This window comes from Anomaloglossus baeobatrachus, chromosome 1 (genome assembly GCF_048569485.1).
Source record: "Anomaloglossus baeobatrachus isolate aAnoBae1 chromosome 1, aAnoBae1.hap1, whole genome shotgun sequence".
Taxonomy (NCBI): Eukaryota; Metazoa; Chordata; class Amphibia; order Anura; family Aromobatidae; genus Anomaloglossus; species Anomaloglossus baeobatrachus.
Window position 1 is genome coordinate 812803815 of NC_134353.1, and position 26478 is coordinate 812830292.

The following is a 26478-nucleotide window of genomic DNA, read 5'->3' on the forward strand; positions in this document are numbered from 1 at the left end:
AAGGGTCTGCTGCACAAGTCTTGCCGTCCCCACGACTTGTGTGTCAATCCTCTGTCTGTCCAAGTTCCGCCACTGCTTCTGCATCCTCCACCTCATCTGGGTCCTCCACCTCCGCCCCAAGCCTGCCTGGTCAGGCCACCAGCGTTCTCACTGCGCAGAAGGAATCACGCACCCCTCATTACTATGCTGGCAGCAGAGCGCAACGGCATCAGGCGGTCTTTAGCTTGACATGTCTTGGGAATAAGAGTCACACAGCTGAGGAGTTGTGGTCAGCTCTGCGGTCCGAGTTTAATAAATGGTTGTCTCCACTCAACCTGCAGCCTGGTAAGGCCGTGTGCGACAATGCTGCAAACCTGGGTGCGGCCCTTCGCCTGGGCAAGGTGACACACGTGCCTTGTATGGCTCACGTGTTGAACCTTGTTGTCCAGCAATTTTTAACACACTATCCCGGCCTAGATGGCCTTCTGACCAGGGCACGGAAACTGTCTGCAGTGCTCACTTCCGCCGTTCAAGCGCCGCAGCTGAGCGACTTGCATCGCTCCAGAAGTCTTTCGGCCTGCCGGTTCATCGCCTGAAATGCGATGTGGCGACACGCTGGAATTCAACTCTCCACATGTTACAGCGACTGTGGCAGCACCGCAGAGCCCTGGTGCAATACGTCATGACGTATAGCCTGGGCCAACGAGATGCAGAGGTGGGGCAGATCACCCTGATGGAGTGATCTCAGATCACGGACCTATGCACCCTTCTGCACAGTTTCGACATGGCGACGAATATGTTTAGCGCTGACAATGCCATTATCAGCATGACGATTACAGTCATTTACATGCTGGAGCACACGCTAAACACTATTCGGAGTCAGGGGGTGGGACAACAGGAAGGGGAGGAACTACAGGAGGATTCATATGCGCAAGACACAACAACATCACCAAGGTCCAGACGTTCATCATCACCAACGCGGCAGGCATGGGACCATGGGGGACAGGGATCAACAAGGGCGCATGGTAGCAGGCGAGATGTTGAGGAAGGTGCAGGAGGACATGAAGATATGGAGGACGAACTGTCCATGGACATGGAAGACTCAGCTGATGAGGGGGACCTTGGTCAAATTTAAGTTGAAAGAGGTTGGGGGGAGATGACAGAGGAAGAAAGAACGGTTAGCACCTCTATGCCACAAACACAGCGTGGACTTGGTCCGCATGGCTGCGCAAGACACATGAGTGCCTTCTTGTTGCACTACCTCCAACATGACCCTCGTATTGTCAAAATTAGAAGTGATGATGACTACTGGCTTGCCACACTATTAGATCCCCGGGACAAGTCCAAATTTTGTGACATAATTCCACCCATAGAAAGGGACGCACGTATGCAGGAGTATCAGCAGAAGCTGTTACTCGATCTTAGCTCGGCTTTTCCACCAAACAACCGTGCAGGTGAAGGGAGTGATTCTCCCAGTTGTAACTTGACAAACATGGGACGGCCTCGTCATCTTCAACAGTCTACCCGTACCAGTAGGACCGTATCTGGTGCTGGTAACAGCAATTTTATGGAATCTTTTCATAATTTTTTTAGACCCTCCTTTGCAAGGCCACCAGAGACATCAAGTGTGTCACATAGTCAACGGATGGAGAGGATGATACAGGAGTATCTCCAAATGAACATCGATGCAATGACTTTGCAAATGGAGCCTTGCTCCTTTTGTGCTTCAAATCTAGAAAAATGTCAAGAGCTCTCCAGTTACGCCTTGAAGATTTTGTCGTGTCCAGCTGCCAGCGTTGTCTCTGAACGTGTCTTCAGTGCTGCTGGGTGTGTGCTGACAGATAAGCGCACGCGTCTGTCCAGTGACAATGTGGACAGACTGACGTTCATCAAAATGAACAAGTCATGGATCCAGAAGGAATTTACTACCCCTGTGTCATCCTGGGGAGAGTAAATGCTTGTGGATTTGGAATGTGCTTGATGCAAATCAAAACATCCTGTTTGCAACTAGGGCACAAGTCCTGCCACTGATGGGGTGTCTGTGTGCCCAATTTGGGGAAAAAAGGTAGACTCCGCTTGGAGTAACCCTTGCTTGCTGTGTTTTTTAAAAATGATACAAGATGAACAGATCTGAAGGCAAGATGAAGGCAACATCATGTCTCCGCCTGCACTTTTCTCACAAACCTGCATTTTTCCAGGGACACCCTACTCAACACCGTCTACAGACAGCAGCCAGATCTCTGTCCCTCAGATGTGGTCAAATAAAAGGCCACTTACTGCGACCCATGACAAAGCTAAGTGGTTGACTCTATCCCTCTGTAAGCTGTTGGCTACCGAAATGCTGCCTTTACGCGTAGTGGACACACAGGATTTTACAGACCTTATGTCTGTCGCTGTGCCCCAGTACCAGATGCCCAATCACCACTGCTTCTCCAAGAAAAGCATGCCCGCGCTACACCAGCATGTCGCACACAACATCACCACTTCCTTGAGAAAATCTGTGTGCGACAGGGTGCATTTCAACACAGATACTTGGACCAGTAAGCATAGACAGGGTCATTACATGTCACTGACTGGGCACTGGCAAACTATGGTGAGAGATGGAGAAGGGTCTGCTGTACAAGTCTTGCCGTCCCCACGAGTTGTTTCAATCCTTGTTCTGTATGTAGAAGTTAATACACTGCTTCTGCCTCTTCAACCTCGTGTGGGTCCTCTACCTTGGCGCAAACCCTGTGTGGTCAGGCCACCCTTCCTTGCAACTGCGCACAAGGACTACCACACACCTCCTTACTATGCTGGCAGCAGAGCTCAATGCCATCAGGCGGTCAAAGTTTTACTTTGAAATGTATGGGAAATGTGAGTCACACCGCTATTACAGAGAATAGTAGTCAGGCAGGGTCAAAACATTAATTGAGGAACAGGAACAGAATGGGACGGCCAGGAAAGAATCAGAAAACAAGCAGAGGTGAAATGCGTATCGGCCAACAAGGTACATAAACAGCAAGCAGGAAAAGTAGTCAGGTAACAAGCACACAAAATCATAAAACTGAACTGGGGGTAAAATTAACCAGAGGTTCATAGCTATGTCTGGCAGTGGTCTGCAGACAGGATGGGCATAAAAAAGGGTGTGGTGTCTTCCCATTGGTTGTAGCTGAATGATGGTATTTCATCTGTGAGATACCCACCAGCTACATTCAGCCAGAGATTCTGCATCTGTCAAGGTAATGCAGCCCAGTGGGTGAGCATAACCTGCATCCACCTGCGCCGCTGGCATCGACTACTCTCCCATCATCAGCACTATTCATGAAAGGAACACGTTGTCACCTGGCGACCGGAGTACAAATTGACGGAGCGGACTCCGTTGGTGACTTAACAGCCGTGTGCGGCAATGATGCAAACCTGGCTGCGGGCCATCCTCAGGGCAATGTGACACACGTGCCTTTTAGGGCTCACGTGTTGAACCGAATTCGCCAGCAATTTTTAAAACACCATCACGGCCTACATGGCCTTGTGCAGTGGGCACGCTCGTTATGTGCTCACTTCCATCGTGCGCACACAGCAGCTAAACAACTTTCATCACTCCGGAAGTCTTAGGGTCTGGCAGTTAAACGCCGTAAATGCGATGTTTCGACACGCAGGAATTGGAATCTGCACATGTTGCAGCGTGTGTGGCAGCACCGCAGAGCCCTGCTGAAATACGGTAAGACATATAGCCTGGGATAACTTGATCCAGAGGTGGTGCAGATCACGCTGCTGGAGTGGTGTCAGATCAAGGACCTATGCACCCTGCTACACAGTTTTGAAATGTCGACGAAGATGTTTAGCACTGGCAATGTCATTCTCAGCGTGACAATTCTGGTCATCTACATGATGGAGCACACTGTAATTATTATTCGGAGTCAGGTGTTGGGACAAGAGGAAGGGGAGGAAGTACAGGAGGAGTCATATGCGGAAGGGATAACAAGATCTACGAGGTCCAGATGGTCAGCGGCACCTATGCGGCAGTCATGGTGAGGGAGAGGGATTAACAAGGGCGCATAGTATCAGCAAAAAGTGTTGATGAAAGTGCAGGAGCCCATGAAGAAATGGAGGACGAACTGGCGATGGGCATGGAAGACTCAGCAGATGAGTGAGAGCTTGCTCACATTTCGGTTGTGCGAGGTTGGGGGGAGAGGGCAGAGGAAGGATGCACGATTCTCACCTCTCTGCCACCAACACACCAAGGACTTGGTCCTCCTGGATGCACAAGACACATGAGCGCCTTCTTGCTGCACTACCTACATGACCCTCGGATTGTATGAATTTGAACTAATCCTGAATACTGGGTTGCCACACTGTTAGATCCCCGGTACAAGACAAAATTTGGCGAACTAATTCCTGCCATAGAAATAGACGCACGTATACAGGAGTATCTGCAGAATGTGGTACGCAATCTTAGATCTACTTGTCCACTAAACACCAGTGCTGCACAGAGTGAATCTCAACGCTTTGTCATGGATAGGAGGAAATGGTCTTTTACTTGTCCACATCGGAGGGACCGAGGGATGGCTGCTGTGCTGAGATGGCGTTGAGTACGGTGTCCCTGCACAGTTGCACTTTTGGTCATATCCCAAAATGAGTTGAAAAAGGACAGATGCTGTTGGAAAGGGGAACAGGTGTGTTGGAAAGGGGAAAAAAGTTTTGGTCCGTGGATTTGGTGGTTAAGCAACTGTAACATTTGCTGAAGAAACAACATCTGTTACAGTGGGACTGGCAGATTTGGATAAAGTGGTATATAATCTGTGACCGCTATATAACGAAAATTAATAAGAAAAGAAAGAGAAAGGTATATATCCCCATCAGCAGTCAGTGTCCACCGTGCTCCCAGTTGGAAAAGGAGAGGTTGGCAACTTGAAGGTTTGGTGGAGGATACAGAGCTGTGTGGCTATGAAACTAATAGTAGCCTGAACCGAGTTAGACGCCATTCGGATCTGGAGACTGTGAGCCCTGTTAGCGTCACAGGGTCCACATGCCCACCCAGCCCAGGAACTCCCTGTTAACAACACAGGGGCCATTGAGTACGCTGACCGTGTGCGTAGGGGCCACACCTGTGGACAGCATGCGCATCAGCAGCAGCAGGCCTGTTAATGCCACTGGGCTGCACAAGCAGGACTGTTAGGACAGGAGCTGGTCTTAACCGTTCTGCGTTACCAACTGTGGTGGTGGCCTGCATCCACCACCCGATCCCTGCCTACCTCTGGCCTAAAGCCGCAATGGGTTCAACACATGGAGGTGTGCTCTTTCGGAGCATAATAGAAGACTGCGCACCTCCTTGTTGGCTCCAGCCCCTTTTATAACCTGGGTCCGCCCCAAACCAGGGTGAACCACAATGCACCTCCTGGAGACAAAAGTAGAGTGACACGTCATGAGTGGCATAACTAGCGTCCTATTTGGAAACGCAACTTCAATGATGACCTCATGGCTGCCATGACCCAAACACCTCACCAGTCATCGTCTGAGCATCAATAATGCGGTGACAAGTCATAGGTGTGGGCCTCTGCAAGCCATTTGGGAGGACACCTGATGCCCTGTGGTCTATATGGAACCCCCACATCAGGGCCAGGGCCAAAGAGTTCATTACTAGTGATGAGCGAGCATGCTTGTAACTACTCGGTACTCGCACGAGTATCACTGTACTCGGGCTGCTCGGCGGGTACCGAGTAATTTTGCAATACTCGTGCTTTACTCGTGGTCTTCATCCCTGCATGTTGGCGCTCTTTTGAGAGCCAGCCCTCATGCAGGGATTGGCTGGCAGACCACTGCAATGCCACAGCCCTGTTAGTTGTGGAATTGCAGTGATTGGCCGGCCTGCACAGCGTGACCGAGCCTTTATACCGGCCGGCGCGCTGTGCTCTGTACACAGCCATCTCATATTCCCTGCTTTCCACGCCCACAGGCGCCTATGATTGGTTGCAGTGAGACACGCCCCCACGCTGAGTGACAGGTGTCACACTGCACCCAATCACAGCAGCCGGTGGGCGTGTCTATACTGTGCAGTAAAATAAATAAATAAATAATTAAAAAAACGGCGTGCGGTTCCCCCCAATTTTAATACCAGCCAGATAAAGCCATACAGCTGAAGGCTGGTATTCTCAGGATGGGGAGCCCCACGTTATGGGGAGCCCCCCACCCTAACAATATCAGTCAGCAGCTGGCCAGAATTGCCGCATACATTATATGCGACAGTTCTGGGGCTGTACCCAGCTCTTCCCGATTTGCCCTGGTGCGTTGGCAAATCGGGGTAATAAGGACTTATTGGAAGCCCATAGCTGCCAATAAGTCCTAGATTAATCATGTCATGCGTCTATGAGACACCCTCCATGATTAATCTGTAAGTTACAGTAAATAAACACACACACCAGAAAAAATCCTTTATTAGAAATAAAAAACACACACATATACCCTGGTTCACCACTTTAATCAGCCCGAAAAAGCCCTCCTTGTCCGGCGTAATCCAGGATGATCCAGCGTCGCATCCAGCGCTGCTGCATGGAGGTGACCGGAGCTGCAGCAGACACCGCCGCTCCGGTCACCTCCACACAGCAAATGAACACAGCCGCGCGATCAGCTGCTGTCACTGAGGTTACCCGCTGTCACCGCTGCATCCACCGGTGGCCGCGGGTAACCTCAGTGACAGCAGCTGATCGCGCGGCTGTGTTCATTTGCTGTGTGGAGGTGACCGGAGCGGCGGTGTCTGCTGCAGCTCCGGTCACCTCCATGCAGCAGCGCTGGATGCGACGCTGGATCATCCTGGATTACGCCGGACATGGAGGGCTTTTTCGGGCTGATTAAAGTGGTGAACCAGGGTATATGTGTGTGTTTTTATTTCTAATAAAGGATTTTTTCTGGTGTGTGTGTGTTTATTTACTGTAACTTACAGATTAATCATGGAGGGTGTCTCATAGACGCCTGACATGATTAATCTAGGACTTATTGGCAGCTATGGGCTGCCAATAACTCCTTATTACCCCGATTTGCCAACGCACCAGGGCAAATCGGGAAGAGCCGGGTACAGTCCCAGAACTGTCGCATATAATGTATGCGGCAATTCTGGGCGGCTGTTGGCTGATATTGTTAGGGTGGGGGGCTCCCCATAACGTGGAGCTCCCCATCCTGAGAATACCAGCCTTCAGCCGTATGGCTTTATCTGGCTGGTTTTAAAAATGGGGGGAACCGCACGCCGTTTTTTTTAATTATTTATTAATTTTAATTATTAATTTTAATTATTTATTAAATAATTTAAAAAAACGGCGTGCGGTTCCCCCCATTTTTAAAACCAGCCAGATAAAGCCATACGGCTGAAGGCTGGTATTCTCAGGATAGGGAGCTCCACGTTATGGGGAGCCCCCCACCCTAACAATATCAGCCAACAGCTGCCCAGAATTGCCGCATACATTATATGCGACAGTTCTGGGACTGTACCCGGCTCTTCCCGATTTACCCTGGTGCGTTGGCAAATCGGGGTAATAAGGAGTTAATGGCAGCCCATAGCTGCCACTAAATCCTAGATTAATCATGTCAGGCGTCTCCCCGAGATTCCTTCCATGATTAATCTGTAAATTACAGTTAAAAAACACACACATCCGAAAAATCCTTTATTAGAAATAAAAAACACTAACAAAGTCCCTCATTACCAATTTATTAACCCCGACAAACCCTCCATGTCCGGCGTACTCCACGGACTCCGGCGTCGCGTCCAGCTCTGCTGCATGGAAGTGACAGGAGCTGCAGAAGACACCGCCGCTCCGGTCACCTCCACGCAGCTAATGAAGACAGCCGTGCGATCAGCTGAGCTGTCACTGAGGTTACCCGCTGTCACTGGATCCAGTGACGGCGGGTAACCTCAGTGACAGCTCAGCTGATCGCCGGCTGTCTTCATTAGCTGCGTGGAGGTGACCGGAGCGGCGGTGTCTTCTGCAGCTCCTGTCACTTCCATGCAGCAGCGCAGGATGCGACGCTGGAACATCCTGGATGACGCCGGACATGGAGGGCTTTTTGGGGCTGATTAAAGTGGTGAACCAGGGAATGTGTGTGTGTTTTTTATTTCTAATAAAGGATTTTTCGGGTGTGTGTGTTTATTTACTGTAACTTACAGATTAATCATGGAGGGTGTCTCATAGACGCCTGACATGATTAATCTAGGATTTAGTGGCAGCTATGGGCTGCCATTAACTCCTTATTACCCCGATTTGCCAAAGCACCAGGGCAAATCGGGAAGAGCCGGGTACAGCCCCAGAACTGTCGCATATAATGTATGCGGCAATTCTGGGCGGCTGCTGACTGATATTGTTAGGCTGGGGGGCTCCCCATAACGTGGAGCTCCCCATCCTGAGAATACCAGCCTTCAGCCGTATGGCTTTATCTGGCTGGCATTAAAATGGGGGGGACCGCACGCCGTTTTTTTTTAATTATTTATTAATTTATTTTACTGCACAGTATAGACACGCCCACCGGCTGCTGTGATTGGGTGCAGTGTGACACCTGTCACTCAGCGTGGGGGCGTGTCTCACTGCAACCAATCATAGGCACCGGTGGGCGGGGAAAGCAGGGAATAGGAGATTGTTTAATGAGCGGCCGGCTTTTTCAAAATAGTAAAAGCCGCCGGTCACCTCCACGCAGCTAATGAAGGGAATAGCGCGATCAGCTGCTGTCAGTCAGGTAACTCCCGGCCACCGCTGGATCCAGCGGTGCCGCGATTAACCTCAGTGACAGCAGCTGATCGCTCTACTCACCTCAGTTGGTGCATGGAGCTGACTGGAGCGGCGGTGAGTAGCGCGATCAGCTGAGCTGTCACTGAGGTTACCCGCGGCCACCGCTGCATCCACCGCTGGATCCAGGTAACCTCAGTGACAGCTCAGCTGATCGCTATACTCATCTCATTAGCTGCGTGGAGGTGACCGGAGCGGCGGTGTCTTCTGCAGCTCCTGTCACTTCCATGCAGCAGAGCTGGACGCGACGCTGGAGGACTGTGGAGTACGCCGGACATGGAGGGTTTGTCGGGGTTAATAAATTGGTAATGAGGGACTTTGTTAGTGTTTTTTATTTCTAATAAAGGATTTTTCGGGTGTGTGTGTTTTTTAACTGTAATTTACAGATTAATCATGGAAGGAATCTCGGGGAGACGCCTGACATGATTAATCTAGGATTTAGTGGCAGCTATGGGCTGCCATTAACTCCTTATTACCCCGATTTGCCAACGCACCAGGGTAAATCGGGAAGAGCCGGGTACAGCCCCAGAACTGTCGCATCTAATGTATGCGGCAATTCTGGGCGGCTGCTGACTGATATTGTTAGGGTGGGGGGCTCCCCATAACGTGGAGCTCCCCATCCTGAGAATACCAGCCTTCAGCCGTATGGCTTTATCTGGCTGGTATTAAAATTGGGGGGACCGCATGCCGTTTTTTTTAATTATTTAATTATTTATTTCACTGCACAGTATACACACACCGGCTGCTGTGATTGGTTGCAGTGAGACAGCTGTCACTCAGTGTGGGAGCGTGTCTCACTGCAACCAATCATAGGCGCCGAAAAGCAGGACAGCAGGGAATAGGAGATTGATTAATGAGCGGCCGGCTTTTTCAAAAGAGGAAAAGCCACCGGAGTTTGAACAGCTGTGCAGCGCCGCGGCAGTGATCGGGGAACGGTAAGTAAGAGAGAGGGGGGGGAACTGACCGACAGACTGTGAGAGGGGGACAGACAAGACAGAGAGAGACAGACCGACGGACTGAGGGAGATAGAATAAAAAAAAAAAAATGACCGACATCGCTAGTAAAAAGCACAAAACGTGCGTTTTGGACATCGGAGTGCCACACAAGGTTTTCATGTAAAATCTTTCATGTATTAATCTCAAAAAGTAACATACACCAGCTCTATCTCACTATTGGGTATGTGCCCTTAACATTTCCGCCATGAAAATTCATTTTGGTGTCATTTTGGAAGGTTTTCTGGTGAGTCCGTAAAAATGGCGTAAAACTCGGACAAAATTGTTCACATCTGTGACTTTTGAGTGATAAATGCTTCAAGGGGTCTTCCCCATGCTGATGCCATGTCATTTGAGCACTCTTCTGAGACTTTTGTGACATTTTTAGGGTTTCTCCATGCTGCCGGGGGGTCATTTCACAAAAATACTCGGGTCTCCCATAGGATAACATTGGGCTCGGTGCTCGGGCCGAGTACACGAGTATCTTGGGAGGCTCGGCCCGAGCTTCGAGCACCCGAGCTTTTTAGTACTCGCTCATCACTATTCATTACCGGACCTAGTCTCTGATGCAGGAAGTGCCTGAGCATGCTCAGTAGCATGAAATACAGTCTCTGAAAAAAGACTATCAGCTTTAGCATGGTGTCTATGCCCAAAACAGGACTTATACCCGGCACGGAATGCAAGCACCTGTGCAAAGAGGCTTTTCACACTTAGTGTGGGAGCATGCGCTGTATCCCGAAATGAAAACTTAGCGTCAGGAATGGCACAGTCAGGCTGAGCATACTCACTAGGCGAAACACTGTAATTATGCTGCAGCTGGGGTACATCGGCACACGCATGCGCACTAGCTGCCTCTCCACACTTAGACGTGGAGGGGAAATTTGTCTTGGAGATGCTGTCTATGAACAGAAGGAAAAGCTAAAGGAAGCCTGACTTTCTATCCCTCCGAATTATGAAATGCAGCAATGAATTCCATGAGTTTGCTATAACATTAGCGTAGCAAAATGTGCATGAGGGTGTGATGTAGAGGTGCTAGAAATAGCTTGTCACCAGTGGGGCACTAATGGAAAACAACAGCCAGTTCTATGATGCCACAAAATGGCAGTATTTTGTGCTATCATTATAGCTTATTAAAAACAGAGCACGAGGTTGTCATGCAGAGGTGCTGCACATAGATTTGCAGTAGTGTGAATTGACAAAAGTACAATAGCCACGTTTAGGATACAACTAGGTACAGTGAGTGTTTGCTAGTATAATGGCTGAGTTTAAAAAAGTTTGAGTGTGCAATGCAGGCAGACGTGCTGCAAATAACGTTCCAATACTGTGAATTGACAAAAGTACAATAGCCACGTTTAGGATACAACTAGGTACAGTGAGTGTTTGCTAGTATAATGGCTGAGTTTAAAAAAGTTTGAGTGTGCAATGCAGGCAGACGTGCTGCAAATAACGTTCCAATACTGTGAATTGACAAAAGTACAATAGCCACGTTTAGGATACAACTAGGTACAGTGAGTGTTTGCTAGTATAATGGCTGAGTTTAAAAAAGTTTGAGTGTGCAATGCAGGCAGACGTCCTGCAAATAACGTTCCAATACTGTGAATTGACAAAAGTACAATAGCCACGTTTAGGATACAACTAGGTACAGTGAGTGTTTGCTAGTATAATGGCTGAGTTTAAAAAAGTTTGAGTGTGCAATGCAGGCAGACGTGCTGCAAATAACGTTCCAATACTGTGAATTGATAAAAGTACAATAGCCACGTTTAGGATACAACTAGGTACAGTGAGTGTTTGCTAGTATAATGGCTGAGTTTAAAAAAGTTTGAGTGTGCAATGCAGGCAGACGTCCTGCAAATAACGTTCCAATACTGTGAATTGACAAAAGTACAATAGCCACGTTTAGGATACAACTAGGTACAGTGAGTGTTTGCTAGTATAATGGCTGAGTTTAAAAAAGTTTGAGTGTGCAATGCAGGCAGACGTGCTGCAAATAACGTTCCAATACTGTGAATTGACAAAAGTACAATAGCCACGTTTAGGATACAACTAGGTACAGTGAGTGTTTGCTAGTATAATGGCTGAGTTTAAAAAAGTTTGAGTGTGCAATGCAGGCAGACGTCCTGCAAATAACGTTCCAATACTGTGAATTGACAAAAGTACAATAGCCACGTTTAGGATACAACTAGGTACAGTGAGTGTTTGCTAGTATAATGGCTGAGTTTAAAAAAGTTTGAGTGTGCAAGGCAGGCAGATGTCCTGCAAATAACGTTCCAATACTGTGAATTGACAAAAGTACAATAGCCACGTTTAGGATACAACTAGGTACAGTGAGTGTTTGCTAGTATAATGGCTGAGTTTAAAAAAGTTTGAGTGTGCAATGCAGGCAGACGTGCTGCAAATAACGTTCCAATACTGTGAATTGACAAAAGTACAATAGCCACGTTTAGGATACAACTAGGTACAGTGAGTGTTTGCTAGTATAATGGCTGAGTTTAAAAAAGTTTGAGTGTGCAATGCAGGCAGACGTGCTGCAAATAACGTTCCAATACTGTGAATTGACAAAAGTACAATAGCCACGTTTAGGATACAACTAGGTACAGTGAGTGTTTGCTAGTATAATGGCTGAGTTTAAAAAAGTTTGAGTGTGCAAGGCAGGCAGATGTCCTGCAAATAACGTTCCAATACTGTGAATTGACAAAAGTACAATAGCCACGTTTAGGATACAACTAGGTACAGTGAGTGTTTGCTAGTATAATGGCTAAGTTTAAAAAAGTTTGAGTGTGCAATGCAGGCAGACGTGCTGCAAATAACGTTCCAATACTGTGAATTGACAAAAGTACAATAGCCACGTTTAGGATACAACTAGGTACAGTGAGTGTTTGCTAGTATAATGGCTGAGTTTAAAAAAGTTTGAGTGTGCAATGCAGGCAGACGTCCTGCAAATAACGTTCCAATACTGTGAATTGACAAAAGTACAATAGCCACGTTTAGGATACAACTAGGTACAGTGAGTGTTTGCTAGTATAATGGCTGAGTTTAAAAAAGTTTGAGTGTGCAAGGCAGGCAGATGTCCTGCAAATAACGTTCCAATACTGTGAATTGACAAAAGTACAATAGCCACGTTTAGGATACAACTAGGTACAGTGAGTGTTTGCTAGTATAATGGCTGAGTTTAAAAAAGTTTGAGTGTGCAAGGCAGGCAGATGTCCTGCAAATAACGTTCCAATACTGTGAATTGACAAAAGTACAATAGCCACGTTTAGGATACAACTAGGTACAGTGAGTGTTTGCTAGTATAATGGCTGAGTTTAAAAAAGTTTGAGTGTGCAATGCAGGCAGACGTGCTGCAAATAACGTTCCAATACTGTGAATTGACAAAAGTACAATAGCCACGTTTAGGATACAACTAGGTACAGTGAGTGTTTGCTAGTATAATGGCTGAGTTTAAAAAAGTTTGAGTGTGCAATGCAGGCAGACGTGCTGCAAATAACGTTCCAATACTGTGAATTGACAAAAGTACAATAGCCACGTTTAGGATACAACTAGGTACAGTGAGTGTTTGCTAGTATAATGGCTGAGTTTAAAAAAGTTTGAGTGTGCAATGCAGGCAGACGTCCTGCAAATAACGTTCCAATACTGTGAATTGACAAAAGTACAATAGCCACGTTTAGGATACAACTAGGTACAGTGAGTGTTTGCTAGTATAATGGCTGAGTTTAAAAAAGTTTGAGTGTGCAAGGCAGGCAGATGTCCTGCAAATAACGTTCCAATACTGTGAATTGACAAAAGTACAATAGCCACGTTTAGGATACAACTAGGTACAGTGAGTGTTTGCTAGTATAATGGCTGAGTTTAAAAAAGTTTGAGTGTGCAAGGCAGGCAGATGTCCTGCAAATAACGTTCCAATACTGTGAATTGACAAAAGTACAATAGCCACGTTTAGGATACAACTAGGTACAGTGAGTGTTTGCTAGTATAATGGCTAAGTTTAAAAAAGTTTGAGTGTGCAATGCAGGCAGACGTGCTGCAAATAACGTTCCAATACTGTGAATTGACAAAAGTACAATAGCCACGTTTAGGATACAACTAGGTACAGTGAGTGTTTGCTAGTATAATGGCTGAGTTTAAAAAAGTTTGAGTGTGCAAGGCAGGCAGATGTCCTGCAAATAACGTTCCAATACTGTGAATTGACAAAAGTACAATAGCCACGTTTAGGATACAACTAGGTACAGTGAGTGTTTGCTAGTATAATGGCTGAGTTTAAAAAAGTTTGAGTGTGCAATGCAGGCAGACGTGCTGCAAATAACGTTCCAATACTGTGAATTGACAAAAGTACAATAGCCACGTTTAGGATACAACTAGGTACAGTGAGTGTTTGCTAGTATAATGGCTGAGTTTAAAAAAGTTTGAGTGTGCAATGCAGGCAGACGTCCTGCAAATAACGTTCCAATACTGTGAATTGACAAAAGTACAATAGCCACGTTTAGGATACAACTAGGTACAGTGAGTGTTTGCTAGTATAATGGCTGAGTTTAAAAAAGTTTGAGTGTGCAAGGCAGGCAGATGTCCTGCAAATAACGTTCCAATACTGTGAATTGACAAAAGTACAATAGCCACGTTTAGGATACAACTAGGTACAGTGAGTGTTTGCTAGTATAATGGCTGAGTTTAAAAAAGTTTGAGTGTGCAAGGCAGGCAGATGTCCTGCAAATAACGTTCCAATACTGTGAATTGACAAAAGTACAATAGCCACGTTTAGGATACAACTAGGTACAGTGAGTGTTTGCTAGTATAATGGCTGAGTTTAAAAAAGTTTGAGTGTGCAATGCAGGCAGATGTCATGCAAATAACGTTCCAATACTGTGAATTGACAAAAGTCCAATAGCCACGTATAGGATGCCACTAGGTACACTGAGTGTTTGCTAGTATAATGGCTTCGTTATAATTAGTTGGAGTGTGCAACGCAGGCAGATGCGCTCTGCAAATGTCTTGGCACTAGTGGGACTATAGCAAAGTCCAATAGCCACGTATAGGATGCCACTAGGTACACTGAGTGTTTGCTAGTAAAATTGCTTAGTTTAAAAAAGTTGTAGTGTGCAATGCAGGCAGACATGCTCTGCAAATGTCTTTGCACTAGTGGGACTATAGCAAAGTCCAATAGCCACGTATAGGATGCCACTAGGTACACTGAGTGTTTGCTAGTAAAATTGCTTAGTTTAAAAAAGTTGTAGTGTGCAATGCAGGCAGACGTGCTCTGCAAATGTCTTTGCACTAGTGGGACTATAGCAAAGTCCAATAGCCACGTATAGGATGCCACTAGGTACACTGAGTGTTTGCTAGTAAAATTGCTTAGTTTAAAAAACTTGGAGTGTGCAATGCAGGCAGATGTGCTCTGCTAATGTCTTTGCACTAGTGGGACTATAGCAAAGTCCAATAGCCACGTTTAGGATGCCACTAGGTACACTGAGTGTTTGCTAGTAAAATTGATTAGTTTAAAAAAGTTGTAGTGTGCAATGCAGGCAGACGTGCTCTGCAAATGTCTTTGCACTAGTGGGACTATAGCAAAGTCCAATAGCCACGTATAGGATGCCACTAGGTACACTGAGTGTTTGCTAGTAAAATTGCTTAGTTTAAAAAAGTTGTAGTGTGCAATGCAGGCAGACGTGCTCTGCAAATGTCTTTGCACTAGTGGGACTATAGCAAAGTCCAATAGCCACGTATAGGATGCCACTAGGTACACTGAGTGTTTGCTAGTAAAATTGCTTAGTTTAAAAAACTTGGAGTGTGCAATGCAGGCAGATGTGCTCTGCTAATGTCTTTGCACTAGTGGGACTATAGCAAAGTCCAATAGCCACGTATAGGATGCCACTAGGTACACTGAGTGTTTGCTAGTATAATGGCTTCGTTATAATTAGTTGGAGTGTGCAACGCAGGCAGATGCGCTCTGCAAATGTCTTGGCACTAGTGGGACTATAGCAAAGTCCAATAGCCACGTATAGGATGCCACTAGGTACACTGAGTGTTTGCTAGTAAAATTGCTTAGTTTAAAAAAGTTGTAGTGTGCAATGCAGGCAGACGTGCTCTGCAAATGTCTTTGCACTAGTGGGACTATAGCAAAGTCCAATAGCCACGTATAGGATGCCACTAGGTACACTGAGTGTTTGCTAGTAAAATTGCTTAGTTTAAAAAACTTGGAGTGTGCAATGCAGGCAGATGTGCTCTGCAAATGTCTTTGCACTAGTGGGACTATAGCAAAGTCCAATAGCCACGTATAGGATGCCACTAGGTACACTGAGTGTTTGCTAGTATAATGGCTTACTTAGAATGAGTTGGAGTGTGCAGAGGACAAGAGGGTACAGTGGCAGGATTGTGGTGCTCTGGGTAGAGGAATGGAAGCCTGCCTTTCTATTCCCTCCTAATGGTGAAATGCAGGGAGGAAATCCCTGACCTGGGCTACACAGACGCTGTTGCTGTTTGCAGGACCTGTCACTTATGGCTCTCTGACCCTGCCGCTTTGAGCCCTTAAAAGGACTGCTAGAATGTGCTCTCCCTAAGCTGTCTAACGCTGTGTATGCAGCGCATACAGCTGTATCGGCGATAGGACTCAGGAGGACGGAGCTGCGACACTGATGTCTGACACCAAAGACGCAGAAGGCAGATAATGGCGTTCGTGAAGAAAATGTCCGGTTTTATAATGCAGGGACATGTGACATGCAGATCCTATCACACATGCCGTTGCTTCTCTGACTCAAAGTCCACTTAGGTGTGTGTGTGTCTGTGATTGGCTGACATGCTGGCCCGCCCCACAAGACGCGTGCGCTTAGGGAAGGAAGACAAGAAAAAAAAAAAAAAAAATGGCGATCGCCATTATAGAAACAGCAGTGATCTGAAGGCGCTGTTCACGCACACTATACACTGAAATGTGATAATAGTTTGATTCACAGAGTGACTTACACTATTACAGCAGAAACCAAGCTAGGATTTAGCTGTTTTTTGGCTGCTAGAACCGTTCTCGAACGTTTCTAGAACTATCGAGCTTTTGCAAAAAGCTCGAGTTCTAGTTCGATCTAGAACATGCCCCAAAATCACTCGAGCCGCGAACTGGAGAACCACGAACCACGAACCGCGCTCAACTCTAATCTTTATCAACATTGACTGCAAATTTGACCAACGGCGTACATTACTAGCCTCCTCCATTTTGGTCTATCAGCGCCATTACTAAGATAGATCCAACACACTGTACTGTCATATGTATGCATGGTTTTAAAATTCACTTCATGCACTGTGTGCTCTCTAACTATTTATAAATAATAAATATATATTGTTTTTGCATAAATCTGTGTCTATCGATTTCATTAGACTACATTATTAACTACTAGTGGTCAGTTTTTAGGATTATAAATAGTCACAGGCCCTCCTCTTAATCTCTTGCTGCATGTACAATCCTTCCTTGGAATTCTAGATAATCTTTGAAATGAGCGCATAGATTTTTCAAGTTGGGGAGTTAGAATGTTTTTAAAACTGTACCAGAATTCAAGACGATTACCCCCTCAATTTCTCTTGCTGACTCTATAGCAATGCTTCCTTGTAATTTTAGCTAGGTCTTGCACTGAGTGCATAGCCTTTGCAGTTTTGGTGTTAGATTGTTTTTAATATTGCACCAGAATTAAATCAGAGTCTCTCCTCTACGTAGCTACCTCTTGCTGGCTATATGGCTATATTGCAGTCACTCCTTAAAATTGGTGAAAAAATGTTGTCTGAGGCCCTCCTCTACATGTTTCCAGGGGGTGTTACAGTTCCTTCTTTTGATTTTTGGCAACCCATGCACTCAGTGCATAGCCTTCATGAGTGTTGCAGTCATATTATCTAACAATTTTAACAGAATGTGTATTGATGCCTTCCTTTCTGACTAATACAGGGCTAATGGGTCCCTCTTTCTTCTAATTTTTGCCAGTTCTTGTATTTATCGCATAAGCTTTGTGATTTTCAGAGTCCCTCCTTCATAAATTAAACAGGTTTTGTCTAACCATGTCACACACACCACATGCCCAGATAAGGTAGTAAAATGTTAAAAATACATTTACCGGTGACTACTGGCTGGTTTAGGTTTATTTAACTTTTATTTTTATGTAGTTTTTATTTATGAGCAATGACCTGGCTATTAGGCCTATGCTCATATGTTGCATTTTTGCAGCATTTTTTGGCAGCATTTTCAATGATTTTGAAGCAAATTAAGAGCTGATTTACAGTTCCAGCAAAATCAATGAGCTTTCATAAAGCTAATGCACACAATTGTTTATTTTTCCTCACTGAAATGGAAAACTGCTGTGTTTTTGAAAGAACTCTAGGTGTAAATATAGACAAAGGCGTGGATGAGGCAGTTTTTTTTTCAAGTTAAATTTTACCTTAAAAACATGTCATTATACAGCAAAGAATGTTTTCTAACATTTTGTCCTTTAAAATTAATTGAAATGCTATGTCCCAAAAATGACAAAAGTATTTTAGGAGTGATACCTTTATAGGCTAACCAGAAATTTTTTTCTGGTTACCCTATAAAGGTATCACTCCTAAAATACTTTTGTCATTCTTGGGACATAGAATTTCAATTGAATTTTCTGGCTAACACGGTACCACAATATTACCCTGTATTGCACATTGTCCTTTAAAATTAAAATTTTATTATAGGTTTTGTTTGTTTTATTTTCAGTCCATAAAAGGAGTGTAATTCTCTGATAACATTGTTTTCAGCAGCGATCTGGGAGTCAGAGAAGTGTCCACTGTCCAGGCATCTTCCCCATGCTGTTTTCATCCATTTCTGTGATTTCAGGCCCCCCCTACCTCCGAGGAGGGGGGAGTCTGCTGGATAAATGCTTGAGTCTTCCCTTGACTTATATTATGTTCACTACTCAAGTCAAGTACCCGAGCATTCAAAATTGCTCGACTCGAGTAACGAACACTCAAGCATTTTAGTGCTTGCCCATCACTACTTACATTGTAGGAATGTATGAATGTATGTGAAATCCCCATGCTTATCGCTACAAAAATGTAAGCTTCATCAGGTGTTACTGTATACTGAGTGGTGACTGAAGCTGTGCTGGCGCCACCCCTATGACTGAAAGCTGAATGCTGTGGGAGGAAAAAAGTTAATTTCCTCTCGGAAACGGGGCTTCCAAGGTGAACACTGGCCAAGTTTAGCAGTCTTTTAAAAAAAAATGCAATTAACCGGCAGATATGGGGTTAATTGCATTTTTTTTTTTTACATGACAGGTTCTCTTTAATGCACCTACTGACAATTCTGCGATGGTGCAATGTCCTGGAAAATGATCATGGTTTTCTTGACAGATGTATACGTTTTCCTATATCACTTCTCAAAGAAAGTTTCTTCTAAATCTGCTAGTAGGTTTAAAGTTGAAAAGGTACAACTAGCTCATATTTAATAGTACCAGCCCATGGCAGTATCCCACCTCTACCTTGCTGGTGTCTGAGTTGACGTGGAAGTTTTGGCCCATTACTGATCCAGCCATGGGCTCATCCATCTGGACCATCAAGATTCACTCTCATCTCATCAGTCCATAAAACTATTGACAAATATTTCAGATATTTTATGGCCAAATCTTGACATTTCAGCTTCTGTATCATGTTCAGTGGTGGTCAGGTTTCAGCTTTCCTTACTTCGACTGGGTCTTTGAGCACTGAACACCTTGGATGTCTGGGCTCTCCAAGAAGGTTGCAGATCTGGAATATGACAGCATTGGAGGAATAATGAGCTCGTGGTTAGTGATGGGTGAACCCAAACTGTAAAGTTCGGGGTCCATACAAAACACATAGTGTTCATGCACATGAGTTTTTCTAGGAAGCTCGTGTTACAGTTCGGGTCCAGTTCAGGTCCAGGGGCTGTAAAAACAAGCAAAACATTATGTTTATACTTACAGGTCCCGCACCGCGTCCTGCAGACTCTGTCTCCTGGCTGCTTCTTCTTCTTCTGAGTCCGATCATTAACTTCCAGGAGTATTCACTGCACTGCTGTCGCTCAGCAGTCTTCGGCTGTTTTCTACCATGTTCGCGGTGACGTCAGGGTTCACCCAAGTCCATGGTTCATGGACTTGATTGAACTTTGACTGTCACTGTGTGAGTCTCACATCAGTATCACCCGGCACGGCGCACAGTGTCCTAACAGGAGTGGGTTGGCTGCATGTATTTCCATGTAGCTGAGGTGCTCCTGTCAGCAGTGTCAGGCCGTGCTGGGTAATACTGATGCAAGACTCGCAGAAGTCATACGAAATTGGAATCATACCCTCAGTTTCAGCCTGCTTCTCGCTCTGTAGAGACACTTGTCTGTACAGAGTGATGAAACAGAGCTGACATGGCTCTCCCTGTGGACTACGTTGGACAAAGGATTTTTTTTATAATAAAAATGGAGTCTCTAAATTGTTTTGTTTTATTAAAAACATTTTTGGTATGTGTTGTGTTTTTTTTACTGTTTACTACAAATTCATGGTGACCATGTCTAATTTGGTGTGACACCATGAATTTTGGGCTTAGTACCAGCCACCACTATCAGGGCCGCTTGACGAACCAGGTAAAGCACCTGGGATTGACGCTAAGAAATAATTCGACATTTCCAGGGGCAGCTGCGGGCTGCAGTTTTTAGCATGGGGGCCCAGAACGCTTGGGCCTCACCACGCTGAGAATCCCAGCCCCCAGCTGTCTGATGTTACCTGACTGGCAATCAAAATACAGTGGGAGACAACACATTTTTTTTAATTATTTGTTTAAATAATAAAAAAAAAAAAATAATGGGCTTCCTGTATTTTGATTGCCAGCCAAGGTAAAGCCAGGCAGATGGGGGTGGCAGCCCATAGCCATCCGCTTTATCTGCGCTGAGAATAAAAAATACTGTATTGCGCTATGTCATTTTTTTAATTATTTATTTATTTTTACACTACTATATGTGTGAGAGACCCAACAGCCAATCACAGATGCTGTCACGCAGAATGGGCATTTGTAATTGACTGTTAGAGTAACCGGGAATTTCTAGAATCTAGAAATGTATGGGCTGGTTACATGTTACTCCAGCATCCAATCACAGACACCGACTCTGTGACAGTGTCTATGATTGTCTGTTACTTTAACAGTAAAATAAAACAACAAAACAGAGAAAAAAATATTTTAAAAAAATAAAACAGAAAACATTTAGGACTCCATCTTTATTACTCAAAAAAAAACCTCCGGCGTAGTCCAAAGGTGGGCGAGCATCTTCAGCTCTGCTACATCTGTGCGAGAAGATAAACACAGGTCTGCTCACACAGACTCAGCTGAGAGCTGTTAGACACTTCACCCGAGTGCATAGCTGAGGCCGGTCAGCTGTGCCCCCTGAATAACCACCACTGTCTACAGAACCTTCTGACGTCAGAGCCATGTGACCAGTCTGCAACCCACGAGGTAATACAACATTCACACTAGACTGATCACATGGCTATGACGTCATGGAAGGTCCTGTAGTCAGTGGTGGTTACCCGGGGGCACAGCAATGACCGGACCTGGAAGCAGAAACGGCCGGGTGACAGAGTCTGCAGGATGCGTCGCAGGAACTGTAAGTATAATGACAATGTTTATTATTAACTATATTCTTTATTTTACAACCCCCCGCCCTATCACATAGATGTAAAGTCAAAGTTCGGACACAAGTTCATGTTATCTCCGATCGCGAACACGAACTTTACAACATTTTCGGGCGAGGCTCCCAATCCCGAACATCGGGGGGTTCGCCCATCAATACTCCTGGTCACTTTATGTCTGATTATTCTCAAATATTGGTCAATGTGTGTCTTTTTGTCTCAGCAGCACATTTTTCGCAATCCTGTTAAATATTTGCAGCAAAACTTATGATGTTTCTGTGATCACGCCCCAACATTTTAGCAGTTTGCCTTCCCCCAAGACTGTTCACAATTGTTTACTTTTCTGAGTCAATTAAATCTCTTCTTTTTGGCCGATTTTGCCTCAGGAAAACAAACTACGGTACATAATAATTCTGCACATCTTGGTAAAGGGTATCATATCACTAGGTCTCACACCCCTCGTTAAACAAATACACATCCCCTGTGGTGCTTCATCCAAGAAGCATTAAAATTTAGGGTAAAAAAAACTTGCCTAATAATTCTGCACAGAGTCTATATAAAGATTATTTTATTATTATTTCTAGATGTAGCTCCCAACAATAGAGATATGGTAATTATAATACATGTTAAAATATAATGCAAACTTTATTTGTTGTTTGTGTGCCGCCCGGTGTTGATCGGGCTGCTCGGATCCAGGATCGTCATGGCTCGAGGGTTCCGGACCCGGCTTGGCAGACACCCTGATCCGTAAAAGGGGTTATTTACAGGGGAAAAGTTTGCGACGCCACCTGCGGGTTGCGGTAATGGGAGTACCGCTGCTGCTGGAGGGAGGACCGGCGCAGATGGTGTGAAGCAGCAAAGTGTCAGTCCCTCTGCAGGTAAGGAAGGCCCCGGGCTCTGGGGGTTGGTAGATTTGGGAGGACAGGGTGCAGGAACCAGGGTACTCACTGCGGGTAGTCGTGGTGTTGGATGAGGTGGAGAAAGGAGACACACACTCTGTAGGTAAACCAAAGTCTCTGAGTACAAATGCCGCTGCTGGGAGCCCATCCAAGTAGCCGGTCCCACTGATGTCACCTAGTGATTCACAGCCTGCCTCCGTGCACAATTTGTTGTCTGTTGATGGTCCCTGTAGCTTGAAGCTGTTGGGGGCCCTGCTCACTATGTGTAGTATAGCTGTGCTCCTAAGATCCTCTCCCTCTCAGGTGAATTGTCAGGAAGTTGGATTGGCTCCTGACCTAGAGCTCTGTACCCCGTCGTGCTTCGTACTGGTCAGTTCTGTTGGGCCTTTCTGGTGCCGACAGTCCCTCCAAGACTACGTCCATCACACCCCTGTCCAACGTCCCTGCAACCGGTTCCCGACTCCTCTGGACCCGATTCACTGCTTGCGACCCAACTTCTTCTTACTAGCTCCCTGGGAGCTAACACTCCAGCTCCTCTCACTTTGAGAGTTGTCACTAGTCTGACTTGGTCCCTCCCACCAGTCTGCCTGACCCCTAGGTGGGTGGCCCTGTTCCAGCTTGACCATCCCACTGGTGTGTCTGACAGGTCATGGTGTGAGGTGTGGGTTGGGATTTGTGGTGCAGATAGGAGTTACACCGGTTTCCTGGGTACCTGGAACCATGGGGGGGGTGGACCCTGCACCCTGGGTAAAGGATGCAGTTCCCTGTAGCACCCTGATGTATTCAGAGGCGCTACATTTGTAATCTAGAACATTCAATATTTAGAACTTATATTTTTTATATGACGTAAAATATTTTAATCAAACATCACATTATAATATGGAACATAGATAATAAGAAAAAAAATACAAGCAGCAATGTAACAAGGGTACAAAGCATAAAAAACACTTTAATCAGAACTTTGGAGTGCTTCCCTCATCTCTTCTTTTTATTTCAATTTTACATTTTTATTATATAATGCTGCTTTTCTTCTGTATAACATTTATAAACTCTCAAATATTATTAGGTCCAGGGCAGATAAAGTAAATGCTTTTTGAAAACCAAAGCAGAATATATTTATTTAGAATTTTACTTTAATTTTTTTTTCAAAGACTTTCTTAACTTTGCCCTTTGCTATGTCATTCTTTTAAAATAACAAACTACCCAAAATGAAAATCTATCTGGACTGATAAACATTAGCACAGAACATTACTACTCTGAGTTTGGCATTCCACCATGAATTGACTGGAGTCTGCCATTGATTCTACAGGCAGTGTGTTGTTAATCATCAATCTGTAGCTTAATCAAGCGTACTTTAAGCTGAAAACGTTCTAGTTTTTCTATCCATCTACCCAATAGCTGCACAAAAACATTCTGCATAGTTATAGAAAACCATTAAAGGGACAAGAAATGTGAAAATTTGAATGAACAAAAACCAAATATTATTTAAGCGGGCTTTACATGCTACAATATATCTTACGATGTGTCGGCGGGGTCACGTTGTAAGTGACGCACATCCGGCATCGTAAGTTATATTGTAGCGTGTGACAGTTACGTGCGATTGAGATTGAACGTTAAAACGTTCATCGCATGCACGTCGTTCAATTGCTACAAATTGAACGTGAGGTTGTTCAATGTTCCCAAGGTAGCACACATCGCAGTGTGTGACACCCCGGGAATGATGATCAGATCTTACTTGCGTCCCGTGGCTCCCGCTGGTAATGCGGAAGGAAGGAGGTGTGCGGGATGTTTACGTCCCGCTCATCTCCGCCCCTCCGCCTCTATTGGCCGGCTGCCGCGTGGCGTCGATGTGACGCCGAATGTCCCTCCCACTCCAGGAAGTGAACGTTCGCTGCCGACATCGAGGTCATATGGAAGGGTAAGTACGTGTGACAGCAAATAATCGTTTGTGCAACACGTTCAACAAAATGAACGTGCCGCACATACAATGGGGGCGGTTACGATCGCATACGATATCGTATGCTTAATCGTAACGTGTAAAGCAGGCTTTAGTTGCACATCTCTGATCAAAGCAGGCAACCTTCTGAAATTGTACTATTCCCTAAGTACTCTCTTTGGAATGTGAGACCTGGTGGTGTTGCATACTCTTTAAGACTCCATTCACTTTTCAGTGATTCTGGTACGTATGTTACTGTTTTACATGTACCAGAATCATGGACATACGCAGATCCATTAAAATCAATGAGTCTGCACACAGAGTGATTTTTCATGTTCTGCACAGAGACAAGTCTGTTTTTTTCTGGCATCACTGATGTCTCACGGAGCACACTATGGTGTGATCCATGTAACATATACCAGAAAAATCAGGTACATTTAAAATAAAAAGCTTTTTAATCTCATCTATCTCCAGCTATGCTGTCTTTAGCCGCTGCTGTCTCCTGCTTCCAGGCTGGCCAATTATTCTCATGCATATGCATGATGATGCAAATCTATTCTGGTATATGCACTTTCTCCATTGGTTTGCCCAATCACATATTGGAAGGGGCTATTTATTCTTGCTACTCACATGCCTCAGTGCTGGCTACATTTCTCAATGGATAGCTCCTCATCTAAGGTTTCTTACTGAAACATTGCTATTGCTATTCCCTGCACTTTGTTTGTGCGAATCCTTTCCCAGTTATCTCCTATTTTGTTACATTTAGATTTGGGAGGGTTTTCAGGTATGCATTTAGTGCATTGTCTGTATGAGTGTAGAGTCCCACTACCTAAAAATGTTACCAGATTTCATTCATGGTTAATGCAAGGCGTCCCGCATTCTTCTAATTTTTGCCAGTTCTTGCATTGTCCGTATCGGCTTTGTGAGTTTCCAAGTCCCTCCTTCATAAATTAAACAGGATGTGTCTGCCCATGTGCCACACACCACATGCCCAGATATGGTAGTAAAATTACATTTGCCAGTGAATTGTTTTTTCCCCATTAAAAGCAATTATAAAGTATAAAAAGGCAGCAAAAACTCTTATGTGTCAACATAGCGTAAGAGGTGGAGGAGGTTTTTTTTCGAATTTTTTCCTTTTTTTAATTTGAGCTATATACAAGTGATTATAATTTTTCCAAGCTCGAGTAACGAGCACACGAGAATTTTATTGCTTACCCATCATTAGTAAATAATCTATTTAATAACTCACTGCAGGGTCAGACATGTTATATTACTTAAATTGTAGAAGCAATCCAAATATAATCTCTTTTGTGGGCAACTGCCTGAGTTGCTGGTATTTATTCACATTGGATGCAAAAAGAAGAAGCTGTGAGTTCTTTATTTCAAAAATTATCCATGTTTGGGGTGTTTCAAGAAGTGTTTTATTTGCTAAAAAAAGATGCAAAATCTTTTTCAGAAATCATATATTAAAATATCAGAACAGGCAGTGAAGGGCCAGCAACAGCAGCCCTGTCAAGCATTCTGAAGCACAGTGATCAGGATGGAGATGTGGAGCTGGCCTGGCTTTGCAGTGGCATTAGAAGAGACAGAAGCTGTGTTGAGGAGAGCCATAAGATGAAATACTTAATTAACCTCTTGACAAGGGATTGTGAGAAATATATCGTTTTGCCTTACATAATTCAGGTTTCAGATCATATACATGACACAGATATAAAGATGGCCGCTATTTCCTGTTATCCACACCTTGCTTGGAATGCAAGGAATGTCCAGATGAAAGAAGACCTCCATATAAGGGAAGACCTCTGGTCAAGCTGGAAATCACAGACCAAACCATCAGCATGGATGCACCAGATGACGTCCCTCCCATCGTCATGGTTTCATCCACTGGAGTCAGACCCGCCCATCAACAGCAACACGGATCTCCCCATTCGCTAGCTCATGAACTGTCCACTAAATGGGCATATCTGAACTTGTGTACGCCCCTAGCCTATATCAAGAGGACGCATGAGTCTCCTCAGTCTGTTTGGTGCCATTTTTCTACTGTGACCAAGAAGAGATTACACATCCGACTGTGTCTGGTGTGGATTCTTTTATGCATGCACTTGGTATATATCAATTCGGCCAGGCAGTAGGCAACTAGTGATCTCTGGTTAAGAGTTCAACTTAACATTATTGGTGCCCAACGTGCGGCCAATAGACGGAGACACCTGAAATCCTGATGAACCGGCAACTGGAATGGCATGACGTGCTGGATACCCCAGGAAACTGATCACTTCCGAACAAGAGTACGGTAGGTCTGCTGATTTTTCA